The 13,326-nt window shown below is 39.4% G+C and overlaps 1 protein-coding gene across 3 annotated transcripts in view; it reads right to left on the bottom strand.

Annotated features, from left to right (window-relative positions):
- RASGRP3 (RAS guanyl releasing protein 3) overlaps positions 1-9,071 on the bottom strand; it is a 58,862-nt gene extending 49,791 nt beyond the window's left edge. For 2 of the 3 annotated variants that reach the window (XM_058801556.1, XM_058801560.1), the window contains exon 1: positions 8,917-9,029. The gene's annotated coding sequence lies outside the window, so the exon portion shown is untranslated. Of the gene's footprint in view, positions 1-8,916 lie in introns of all 3 variants that reach the window. The other variant, XM_058801561.1, reaches the window with a different exon arrangement.
- Positions 9,072-13,326: the final 4,255 nt, after the last annotated feature.

The raw sequence follows: 13,326 nt of genomic DNA, 5'->3' as shown, positions 1-13,326 counted from the left end.
GAACATACAGAACTCAAACCTAGCAGAGAAACTGCCTGGTTTGCTGGTCTGCCTCACTGTCCCAGACATTATATAGCCTTCACTATCAGCTGAAGTGAATGAAAGCAGACCATGGAAGCCTTCACCAGACAGGATGCTTTATAAATACCTAAGTCTGATTGAAGGGGCTGCTATAAATAGTGCAACAGCTCTTACACACAGCTTCCAGCTAAAGGACATGTGAGGGGCAGATCAGATAAGAAATTTTGCTGAAAATACTTCATATAAGGCTCTCAACCTTACATTACATTAAATCAGTTTTAAACATTTATGGGCTATATTACATCCCCAGCAATCTAAGTCAGTTCCAGTGCTTCAATGCAGTGCTCTAGGGGGCACAGGAGTACTGCAAATGCCCAGTGTACCTCCCTTTTCGTGCCCAAGGGTGCACCCTGTGGTCACATCACCTCTGAGAGAGTGAGAGTTGACAGGATAGGTTATCAAATTAGAGCATCCCTGGATATGACCCTTGATATCAATCCTTCCTTTATATCATCAATTGTCATAAGGGAGCCTAGAGCAATGCTTAGAGTCAAGGCTTGCTTTTCATTGGAAAGCAGTGCCCTTCAGTGATTTAAGTATATGAGAATATAATAATTTAAATGGAAGTTTGATATGCTGTGTAGCCATCTGAAATTCAGAGTTTGCAAATTAAGCTAAAATATCCAATAGTTCTATTGTCAGAAATTATGGGTGGAAAAAACTTTTGTGCTCTGTTAAACACTTCTTTCAAGTTGAAAAACGGTGAGAGTTCTAGTCTGTGAAGTACAGACCTGCTTTTTGACAGCTCAGCTGCACCATGGCAGGCAGTGGGGCATTTTTCTGTTGACTTAGTAAACATTCAGCCCAGTTATCAGCCTCTGACCAAGGTTTTCACTTGGTACTGTGACTCCTGAATTCTCTGGGAATTAAGCCACTCTGCCAGTAGTCTGTGCCCTCAGTGCTTTCCATGGCAAGTTCCAGAGGGGCTCTGCCTTGTCCTCTAGGCTGCCCTTCCACCACCTTTGGATGGCTCTTAGCTTTCTCCTAAGCACTTGGTCTGCTCAGTGGAAAACACAGAAGCAGTATGCCTGGAATGGAAGGGATAGGAGAGAGAACGGAACAGAACAGAACAGAACAGAACAGAACAGAACAGAAAAGAATAGAATAGAATAGAATAGAATAGAATAGAATAGAATAGAATAGAATAGAATAGAATACCTCAGTTTGAAGGGACCTGTGAGGATCATCTGTTTGGATGAACACCATCCAGGCATGAAGCACAGACCCATAAGAGTGAAGGAGAGAGGATCCAAGAGGTAGAGATGGGAGATGGAAGGATGAAGCTTAAAGATAAAGGTGGAAGGCAGCCTTTTCTGTCATGTACATTACTGGTCCTTCCTTTTCCTTCTTTCCTTCTCTTGATGTCCAGACTGGAATCTCTACACTGGTTTGTGGAAATGCTGTGCACTCACAGCTGCAGGTTAATGGAATTGTATCTTATGCGATGTTTTCTTTAAAAAAATATAGGCAGAAACTAGACTTTAGGGATTACAAATTTGGCATGAAAGACAGGGGGTGGTCTTATTTTTTCTCTATCTTTGGCTCTCAGATTTAGAAAGGGGATGACAGTGACTGATGGGATGAATGAAAACCTCAAACCTACTCAAACAAAAATATCCCCATCCACAAGACAACCCTTATCACACTTAATTCCTGCCTTTCCAAAGCCCACAGTATTCACAGAGAAGCTGGAAATTTATAGTTTCTTCCTTATATAGACGTGTAAGAAATTTTAATTATTAAAATAGTTACAAAAATTGCAAGAGCACTGTTCTTTATTTCCAGTTCACTTTACTTGATTTTGTTTCACCTTGAAGAACAGAGGTGGAATGAAAAATAGGAGTTGTTCTGCACTCTGAATGCTAAAGCAGGCTGGCATCTCCCTTGCTAAGAGGCAGGGTGAAATTGTGCCATGCAGTGATAGCAGGCACTAAGGACAGCTTCTGTAGCAGTCACAATAGATCCATGATTACAAAACAACCCCAAAAAACCAAAGCAACAAAAGCTCTTCATTGTCTGTTACCAACTACATTATATTTCACAGGGTGGATATGCTAATTTTAGAAACAGAGCTTGAAGAGTGTGTTCCAGTAATTCTAGACTTAGATACAGTAGCACAAAAGCACATCTGTCATAAAGGATTTTTTTCCAATACTGTCTAGATTGAAGATTTCTAAACAGACTTGTGTGTATTTGGAAGAGATTTGTTCTCCAGGTTTCTCCAGCCATCCTCATTGTGACTGATGTGCTGAACAAGGATGGGACATTGCTGTAATGCTGAATGTACAGCAGCTCCCAGTTTTTGTTGTCTTTTCTGCATCTTGTAAGTTTGAGCTAATCAGTACTTCCTTTACCATTTAAACATCTCCAGAAATGATGGATTTTTTTCCACACTTGGTGGAAACTAATACAAGTGATCAAGAGTATAACATCAGGGCTTTTTTCTGATTTCTTCATTACATCCTCTCTTAGACTTTAGATGAAATTATAGTTGCCCAGAAAGTTTTTAACTCAGTGAAAAAATGTTTTAAAATGCACTTATTTCTGTTTTACTGAAACTATACAGCTTTCTGCATTTTACTTGTCTCTCCTATTGTAAGTTCAACTGCTGTCAACTTTGTCTTGAATAAATTATTTCTGAGAATTATTTTCACTCAAATTTTACAACAGAGAGAATGTTATCTGCCAAATTTGTACTATACCTGAATAATGAAAAACTTGTTTTTTCACTTTATTAATTTTGACAAGCATGTTGTCACCACTGGTGTCACAGTGGTTCTTGCTTTGGTCAGTCAGTTTTTCCCCAGTGACACAGCTCAGGCTGGTACTGAGTATCAACTTAGAGCAGTACATGCCAAATTGCAGCATGACATAGTCCATTTGCATTGACATTGCAAGAGTGGAAACAATGGAGACTACTAACAGACCCAAAAAAGAGAAAAAGACCAAGCCTATTTCCTTCTTCTCTCTAGAATAAAAACTGACCTTTTTAAAACAGTTTCCGTCAAAATACTAAAAATTAATGCACTGCTTGCTTATGAAAAGTAGCATTTTTATGCACTGTATGTAAAACGAGGCATGGACCACAAATGCCTACCCTGAGAGAGCTGTCAGGCAGGATCCCCACTCAGTCCCACACACAACATGTTTCATGTTTATCAGCCAGACTCTGCTATCCAGCAGCCTGTCTGAAATCTGCTGTGAATGTCTCAGGGCTCATGCTCCCAGCTTACTCGGAGATGAGTGAATTTGCATGCATCTGTGCCTTCCTGTTATGCATGAAGGATTCAGTGCAAAGACAAGAGAGAGTCTATTGCTTCCATGCTCCTTAGTTGAGAGGAGATTTGCTTATTATAGTTACAACACTTAATATTCTGTATGACAGAGCCCCTTGGGGCCAAGGTCTCTATATATAGCTGCTGGATTTATTACACTTGTTTTACTCTGGGCCCTTCTCTGCTGTTAGTTCCAGTTCAATTTCTTCTAGTGTTATAAGGACATTATCCTCCTCTTTTACATTTTTAACTGTTGCTTAAGACAGTTATTCCTAATAGAATATATCTGAATGAATAGAAGGATATCAGAGTGATGTGCTGGGTCCAGAATTCCACACAGGCTGTGTTCCAGTATAAAACCACAGCACTATATGAAGGCAGTATGAAAGTTCTTTTTTTAAGAGAGAAAGAAGAGACTACCCATGCTTGGGAAGGAGGTCAAGCAGAATGGAAAAATTCAGCATTAATCCACTTCTCTCTCATGCCTGTTCCCATTTATGAAATTATGAAGCACATTTTGTAGTTCAATTGAGACTGAATTTGGTTTTCCTTTTCCCTTTAGTAATGACCTCATCTTTGGAGATTTATCTTTGTCTCCAGCCTTCCAAGATAATTGTGGTATGGTAATAATCCAAATTAACAATGGAACACTATGCTGGAACAGTAGGCTGGAAAAAAGGTGTGTTAGAATATAAAGGATTCTAAGAATGCTGAGCTGTCTAAACAGAGATGTTGGTACACATTAATTTCTGTTCTTTCTAACTCAGGTGAATTACAGCTCTATAATGTAAACAGTCATTAATCAATTAGTGAGACCATACCAGACCTGTTAGCTTGACTTTAAATTCCTTTGTCCAGCCCCACCAATGGAGTTATTTGGTGCATGGCTGGACCAGGTTGGCAGAGCAGACTGCACACAGTGTTCTGTGTCACACCATAACTGCTCTGGCTGTTCCCTGCATTTCTGCTGTCTTGGCCAAGTGGCACATCTTCACTGCAGTACTGGCGACACGTTGGCCACTTTGCATTTTCCTTTTCCTGGGGCTGTGTGGTGCTGCACTACAGAACCATCAGAGCAGGGCTGTCCTTTGCACTGTGCAGTTGTTTGAGTCTTCAGAGTTTGTTGGGGACCATTGTGATGGATGGGTCTGCAACCCTTCCTAGACAGGGGGCTGGGAAGGGACACTTCAGAGATGACATCCAGCTGAGAGAAAATTGCTGCAGGGAATTTAGAGAAGAGCAGAGGACTGAATCTACCTCTACATAAGGTAGAGTGTTTGCCATTTCCCTCTGCTGCCAAAAGCTGGGAAAAGCTTTTCCTTCCCCTAGGGTACCCCTCTGCTTCCCAGGAAGTACTATACTAAGTAACAAGGAGATTACCAACCCTGAAACTCAGCTTACATAGGAAGAAGATAAAGACCTAAATACTTCTCCAAGCCATTTTTTTTTTTTTGTTAATACCATATATTCATATATTGTACATATCCTTCAACATCACTGCTGCTGCTGTGTGTATATGCAGCTGAAACCCACTGCTACTAATCCTTGGAAATGAGATCCTGGGTCAAGTCTCCCACTTTTTCTCATTTCTTGTTCAGATAATAAGTCTTTCTAAACTGCCTAGGTGTGACCAAGTAAGAGATTTGACAGATTCATTCTAGATCTATTTTTCTATTTGGTTAATGTATCTATGTTTCGTCTGTTCCTGAACAATGGCTCTTTATTTTGTACCACAATTTGCTGGGGTGAATGAGAGAACTTCAGGTAAAAAAATATATCTGCACTTTGGCGTAAAGATTGGTTGTAAAGAAGCTTTTAAAAAAAATCCTTGCTTATGCAACAGTACTTTTCTAGTCCACTAGAAGAGTAGGAAACAGCCCAAGTAAAGTTAATGGCTTTTTCTGATAGCACAGAGACTTCTGGGAGAAACAGTCCATCTTCCATACACACATTGACCTTCACCCCTGTGCAGTAAGTTGGTGCAAAGCCTGCACATTTAATTCCCATTTGAGCTAAGGGATTTGTGTCAGCCTGAACCATTCTCACTGTTGTGGGTCGCTACTCATGCGTGTAGAATATTGTGATCTTCCCCTTAAATTTTTATCCATACTCTTCTGTTGTAAGCAGGGAAGCTCTTGGGTTCTGGATAAGGAAATGGTGAAACTAACATGCTGTGCTTGTAGTCAGACTAGATGAACTAATGACTCTGCCAGGCTTTAAATTTTATCAGTCTGTTGAAATAATTTTGCTTGAAATCAATGAGACTGCCCATATGCTTAAATTTAAGCACCTGCATAAACATTTAAACATTTTCACGAGTCAGGATGTTATTCAGCACATAGTTATGAGCTAGGTGTTTTAGACATTATAAAAAAATATTTGTTAACACTAATATTTCTGTTGTGTTGGGCAGCTGCATCTCTTTGTAGAACTATTTTGATGCTGTCCAATACTGAATGTTGATTTCTTAATGTGTTTTAAGTGGATTTCTGTTTTTGTTCCCTCTTCCCCAGTTCTGTTTTTTGAGTGAGACTACTGTAGACTGTACATGTGTTCTTGAAAAATTTTACTTTGACTACTCCAAACACTTGTAATTCTCTGCTCTTTTTTTCTATAATGTTAGTGGGTCTGACTAAATGGTGACTTGGAGCACAAAGCTTCCTTGTAAGAGTGTCTGGTAGAGTGGAATAAGGGCTTAGAGAGAAATTAAGATACTTACACCAGAGCAATTGCATGAGGAATAATAAATCTTACTAAACCTGAACTGGCTTTGCAGGAAAGCATGGCATGACTTGTCACCCAAAGTGCATTACTTTTTAAGTCATGTGATTTTTCTTCAAGTCAGTCAGATTTCCTGGAACCAGAAATCCATACTGCCCACACAGTAGTGACAGCTGACTGAGGTATTTATTTGACAACCCTAAACCTCTTTAATTACCTGGTAGAATAATGTCAGGGTAGGAAGCATGTGAACCTCAACTTCCTTCTGGTATATCAAATTCTCACATTTAATTTTTAGCTTGGAGCTTTAATAATTGCAGCTCTGTTAGTACTTGTGAACACTCTAAAGTGTTTATGCAGAAAGAATCTCCTGCAGAGTACTCAGACCCTAGCAGGTGGTAAGATTTTATAAGGTGCTGGGGTGTAAATTTCATTCTAAGCCTTCTGAAATCACAGAATCCCAGAATAAACTAGGTTGGAAAAGACCTTTGAGATCATGGAGTCCCAGCCTGTGACCTATCATTACCTTATCAGCTAAACCATGGCACTGAGTGCCTCATCAAGTCTCTTTTTAAACACCTCCAGGGATGGAGACTCAACCACACCCTGGACAGCCCATTCCAGGGCCCAATCACTCTTTCAGTGAAGGATTTTATCCTCATGATTCTATCTTCAGGACAAAACTTTCTGTTTACAAACTTGGAACTCATGAACATGTGAACTCTTGCAGTTTAGAAACAAATCTTCATATGTGTGTGTTTATTAAGAGTATTAATTAGGGAATTTTTAAGTACCATCTGTAGTATTTTTCCAAAGGTGAATTTGAGAGTGCATCAGTACATTTTTGATCACCTTTTCCTGGAAACTATAACAACTGGCTGATTTGTAAATGATCTTCTCCTTATAGCTAAGGAAAGGTTTCTGTTTTGCTACATTCACACAGTGGTACCAAGCTTTAAAAAAATGTGGTCAGTCCTGCTGACCTGAATAAATAAATCTGAATTAAACAGTGTGTACTGTTTAGTTGTATTGCAGTTGCTGTGCAGCTGGCATCTCAGGAAAATGATTGCACTTATTCAACACCAGAAATTGCAATGCTTCCTAAATTTTTAAATTAAAACACTCTTTTTCTGTTTCTGCTTAGTTTTTGCACAGGGCAATCAGTTACTGAAATTGAAAACAAGGAATGCTACCTGCACTAGAGCATGCTATGCTAGTTACTCAAATTGCAGTATTAAGAGCTTTCTCTTGCAAATATCTGTACAAGCTTCTAGTTTTACTGCCATTTTAGCCTTCACCAGGCTCATAACCAGCTAGAACTGCTGTAAATTACTGAGAATCACTGTAAATGCTGAGTACTTTGAGATCAGACAAAGAAAGGCCTGATCCTTTCCATGAGTGCTGGCTCACATCTGTTTCACTGGAGCTGCTGCTTGTCACCCCTGGATCAGGGTTTCAGCAGACTGCTGCTGTTCACAAATGTCCTGTCGAGGCTTTTCACCTACATGGGTGACATCCTGCCTTGCTATCTCCACAATAGCAGACTCCAAACATAATAGCATCCTAGGGGGATACAGTAGAATAACAACACATCACACTTCCTTTGTAGTCACCAGCAACTTTTTACCATAAACCCCTAATCCTAGACAACATCTGCACAACAACTTAATCATCTGAACAGCATATGCTTAGAGGCAATGTGTTACCACAAATGAGACTAATACAAAGGTTATTCTCATAGATCCTTCAAAGAAGATAAAATTCACATGATGAAAACCTGAGTTTGTTATTCTACAGCTTCTATTCTGCTGCCTGCCAATCACAACAGCATTTCCTTTGTTAGGAGTGCAAAGGACATGCTGAGAGTCAAAAAAATCAAACACAATCTTAGAAAACTCAATTTTTCCATCTTGAAAGTCAGTCTTGTTGGTGGTAACTCAGTGAATTAATATGGTCTGTACACTGATCTATCTTAAAATGGAGCTTTTTCCACACTCAGTCATGATAGTGTGATATTGTGTATAGTATCTGAAAATCAGCACATTAGAAATTTCCACTCATATTCTACTGTCAGCTTAAATTAGACCTCAGAATGGCAGCCTGTAGTATTGCAATGCAAGCAACAATGAATAATATATCTTGATTTGATATCTATATGTAGAATATTTTTGTATATATGCACGCACACACACACACACAAATTACTTGTCATAATAAATTCTAAAACTCTAGAAACTTCCAGGTATTTTAATTCAGGCTAAGTTCCTACCTTTAAGTCTACATCATAAGGCTAAATTATCACAACATTTGTATTATATACATTTTGATGTGTTTCTATATTCCATATTAACACATATAGAAGATATATATAGTTCATGTACTTCTTCTTACTTTCTGATAGCACAGAGACTTCTGGGAGAAGTCTCTACTTTCTTATAAAGATATCTTTCATATACTTTTCTCTCCCTCTGTCTTTTTCTAAATCTATATTTTTACATGAATGCAGAGTTGACATAATATTTTCCTTTGGGCATATATTTACCATAACATTTCTCTAGTACTTATCACAATCTATAAGAGAACACGACACAACTCAGGAAAACAGTAGTTATGTCATGGATTTATGGCAAAGGTTTCTTTTGCTTAAGAAAAGTTCTAAAGAATCCATAAGTGAATTTGGATTTCTTTATCTAAAAATCAGACATCCTGCCAAACCTTTAGCTAAAAGCCAGTTGCCATTCCTTCTCCAAAGCTCATTCTTTTTTTGTTCACCAGCCTGGCCACACCTGAAAAGAAGCGGCGCATGCAGCAAGCAGAAATGCCAGAAGGAGGCACTTACCTTAATTTGATAGGTGCCCAGCTTGCATCCCTCTCCTTTTCCAAGAGTTCTTCTCAGGACACGGAGCTGCTGAGGTGATTTGCTCCCAGCAGTGTCCTGCCCATGGCTCTCCCACTCAGCAGCCCTGCAGAGAGAAGCAGGATTGTGCTCTGCTCCCTCCCAGCAGCTTCACTGGGGCTGGGGCTCCTCTGAGCTCAATTAGCTCGAGATTGTTTGGCTAAATGGCAGCCACACTTCCTTCTATTCTTTCCCTGCTTAGTTTTCCTGCCTCCAGTGGTGCTTTTTCCTTTCTTTGGACTATAAATAGGCCTGTCACAACACAGTCTATAGCAGTAAGGAAGGCAGGAAATGCATTTAAACAAAGGAAAGATCTTAGGGGGTTTTGCCCTCCCCTGCCAATATAAGTAAAAGAATTTGATAGGGATTGGTCTGCAGACACAGTTTTCTTTGCATGAGGAAAACACTTGTTCAAAAACATGCTAGGATGTCATATTTTGTGCTCCACAAAAAAAAAAAAAAAAAAAAAAAAAAAAAAGAGGCACAGCAGCAGTGGGCCTTAGTCTCTTGAGTAATTAGTACTTCCTTAAAGGCTTTCATTATGGTTAAATATTTTTATTTCTTTGGGATTAGAGTGTTGGAAAAGGATATTTTGGCTTAGAAAAGAGGACAAAATTGGCTAACAAGCTTTAAGAAGACAAGATATGTCTTACAGGATGTGCAAATCTTCCATGGTTAAGAATGACATTATAAAGTCTATGAATCTTCATTTTGTCTGAGTACTCTCTTCCTCAGTGGAACTTATCCTGCAGACTAGAAGTGTTTAAGCAAACTAAGTGTGTTTACATGCAGGGAAACTGAATTGCTGCGTGTATGCAATGAATATGGCTGTGCAGCTACAGCTCTTAGATGGCAACTATGCTGAAATCCTTAAATATATTCCATGAATTGAGAAAAAGAATTATTTTTATATGCTTTTTTTTTTTTAAATCAGAGCTTCCAATTTAATTTTTTCAGCTTAGTGGTCTTAAAAATACATACCAAGCTTCCAAGACTCTCTCAAGCTTGAAAAAAGAAATTAATGATTTCCACATTATACTCAGTTAAGATGGGAATATATGTGGTATTTCTTTATCTCTTTGCCCTATCCCAACATTTTCTGTTGTCAATGCCTTTCCTTCACTTTATATGAAAAACCTTTCTGCTGCTTTTTACATTGGTAGTTTTTATGTTAGAAAAGCTGTGTGTTTGCTGAAGACCCTAATGCATGGTTTGGGATTGGTGATTATTTAAGTGGGAAGGTAGAGACTTGAAAGAGAACTGTTGCTATGTGGATGAAAAATGTTTCTTCTGTTTAAGATTTGTGTCTGAAATATACAGATGAGGGGTCATGCTGAAAGTGGAGAGAGTTAAGGACCTGTGGCACTTAAGGAATTTGGAGAATGTTAAACCTTTTGTTTCAGACATTATGTAGGCAAGGATCATGATTGTTTGCCAGTATGCTGTTATGTATACAAACTAGTAAATCTGTGTTAACCTTAGGCAGACTACATGATGCCAGAGCAATTTTATATAAAAGTCATCTTCAGGAAAGTGCCTGCCTTGTTGAGAACTTTGCAAAGATCCTGTCTGCCATGACAAGAATGTGATTGTTTATGAAAAAGAAGAGATATACTAGTGGTGTGTGAATAAACATTGTTGTTGATTTTTTGAGAATTAATAGTGACCCAGGACCAAGGTTTTCCTTGAAAGTGCCTTTTAAAATAAAGTTAAACTAAAACAGAATGTTTCAAGCAAAACTCCTTTCAAAATCAAGAATTCAATTTATAGAAAGTTACCATATTTACAGTACTTCTTTCTGGTGTTAATAATCATATTTAGGAGAAAGCCTTTGGAGGATGTTATCTTTGCAGATCATGTCCTACAAATCTGACTAAAAGAAATATAATTCTTTGTAGTGAACAGTGGACCAAATACTGACTTCAGCTGAAACATGGAACCAGATTTTGCTTAAAAGACTCTGTCATGGAGATGACTGAAGGCAAGCTGCAGTCTTTCTGGCTGTTTTGGACCTCAGACCAAGGCTGATGGACTGGCAATGAGTAAAGGTTGATTGAGCAGCTGTGGAATAGGCCTCACTAACTCTGTTTCTGCAAAGCTGGTCTCCATGGTATAACAGCACTGAAATGCAAAGCTGCTTAGCACTAATAAACCCACACATACCTTTATTCAGATGTAGTTGAGTTGAAATCTTAAATCCTCTCAATGAGTTACTAGTGGTTACAGACTTGAATTTGCATCACACATGCTCTGTGTGCTGTTAGCACCAAGCAGTGCCAGAGCCCAGGAGAGGCTTAGTCTGGAACTGCTGCTTGCCTTGTGCCAGCAGAGCCCAATTGCACTAGAGTGCTTGCACTGATTTTGCTGGTAGCTTTTCTTTCAAAACCACACACCTCTTTTCTCAGTGTCATTCAAGACATCTCTAAATATTAAAAATAGATTGCAAAGTTAAAGCAGAATTACTCTCCTCAGTCATTCTGACCTCACACACTGGAAGAAATTCTCACCTGGCGTGCAAACTTTCCCACTCCCACTTCACCATTTCAGTCTTGAGGAGAGTCTGTCCTGAAAGAGTTTTCACTACAGACTTTCCCCTGGGAATGGATCAGGTAGCTGGTGGAGCCACAAGTGAGCTTGGAGCAGGGTGAGAAATTGTTGCTCAGGGCAGATACTTGTAAAGTGCAGTGAATTTTTCAGTGTCAAAGCTGAAGAGTTGTATTTTCTCTGTCTGTCTCATTTTTACTCATCCTCATGCATTAGCCTCTAGGACAAACAGTGACTGCATGAGCAGATGCAGGGCAACACTGTGGTGTCCAGAACTTTGGGGATGTGCTTGGTCCCTTGGAATTCAAAGCAGTCCATTTACATTTTGTGCCCTGAGAATACATGCATGTGTGCATGTGTTACAGACATAAACAAACTCTTTCTTTTCAGTGAGCTCCTGTGTGCAGATGCAGCTTCTCCAATAAAATCCTCATCACAGGATACTTAAGACTGAGTTATCACATGGCAGCATGACAAAAGCACTGCCTTTTGCTGGACATCCCAGAAGGGCTTTGCACAAACAATACTGGTTTCTACCACAGAGCACTAAACATGAACTATTCATTATTCACTACCACTATTCATCTAAACATGAATTTAGATGCATTGATATGATCTCCCCTTACCACTCCCCCACCCTGATTGCTGTGCTGGTTTTAACTCTGCATCTGGCTTTTAACAATTAGAATGCTAACAATGGTATCCAAATTCCCATGAAAGTTGAATAGGGAAGATTTTCAGCACAGCTTCCAAAATAAAAAGCTGAACTACCTGAACCTTCTCCTCTGCTTTTATGCTGCCCCTTCCTTGGGCTGCTGAGCAGCATTGTGTAATGCCACTCTTTCCACTGACATCATTGGGAATGGGTTTGACATCAATTCAACAGGAGCAGGGAAGCACACTTTAGTGCCTGTAATTCATTAAGTAGCTTGAATTCCTTAATCTGTTATTCCTGCCCTCTTACCTCCTCAGTTGTCTCCTTCTTGCCTTCACATTTCATTGCCTCGTGGAATGTGTTGCAAGAAATTACATAACTTTTCCTGGTAAAACTATACAGAGGCAGAAACAAAGAGCTAGTTTTTATCTTCTATAGCTCTTGTTTAGTCTACCTGACTTAACACCATGAAAATCACTTGCCTCATAATACTGAGTAAATTGTAAAGACTTTCCTTTTGATTTCTGATTCTGTTAAACACAGATGGTCTTTCTGGACTGCAGCACAGGCTGTGGGCCAGATCCCCAGCTTCTACAAATTGGGGTTGCTCCATAAGCTTCAGTGGAGTGACACTGATTTGAGCTGCCTGAGGACTCCTGCCAATTAGTTTTAATGTATCTGTGCCAATTCACAGCAGCTGAGGAGCTGTGGCTTTAAGGGCCTTTCTAATTGTAGCTTATGTTCACTGTATAGATTTATTGGTTTTCTCCCCTCTGCCACTCAAACAAATCATCCAAACATAGACACATCCCAAAAGATCTGCTGCTCACAGCCATGGGGCAAGGTAAAGAAATGTTCATGATGCTCTTAAAAAAAGGGAGGGAAAACCACAGGTCAGACTCAGGCTGTGTGTCAGCATACAAGTGTCAGACTGATGGTCTGCCCAGGGTGTTTGTGGCGTCCTGAGTTTAGCACAGCTGTAGTCCCTTATGCCATAACCTATCTCTCTGTGCTTTTGATGGGTTGTGTGGTCGTGAAGGGTGACCACAAAAAGAAGTCTAATTTATTCTTCACCTCCTTGCTTACCAAAACAGAATGCATATTTTCCCATTCCATATGTTAAAGAACATGCCTTAAACCTGATAGCAGCGTAA

Source organism: Ammospiza caudacuta, chromosome 3 (genome assembly GCF_027887145.1).
Source record: "Ammospiza caudacuta isolate bAmmCau1 chromosome 3, bAmmCau1.pri, whole genome shotgun sequence".
NCBI classification, from domain to species: Eukaryota; Metazoa; Chordata; class Aves; order Passeriformes; family Passerellidae; genus Ammospiza; species Ammospiza caudacuta.
Note: the sequence above shows the minus strand (reverse complement) of the source record. Positions and strands in the feature narration are given on the sequence as shown.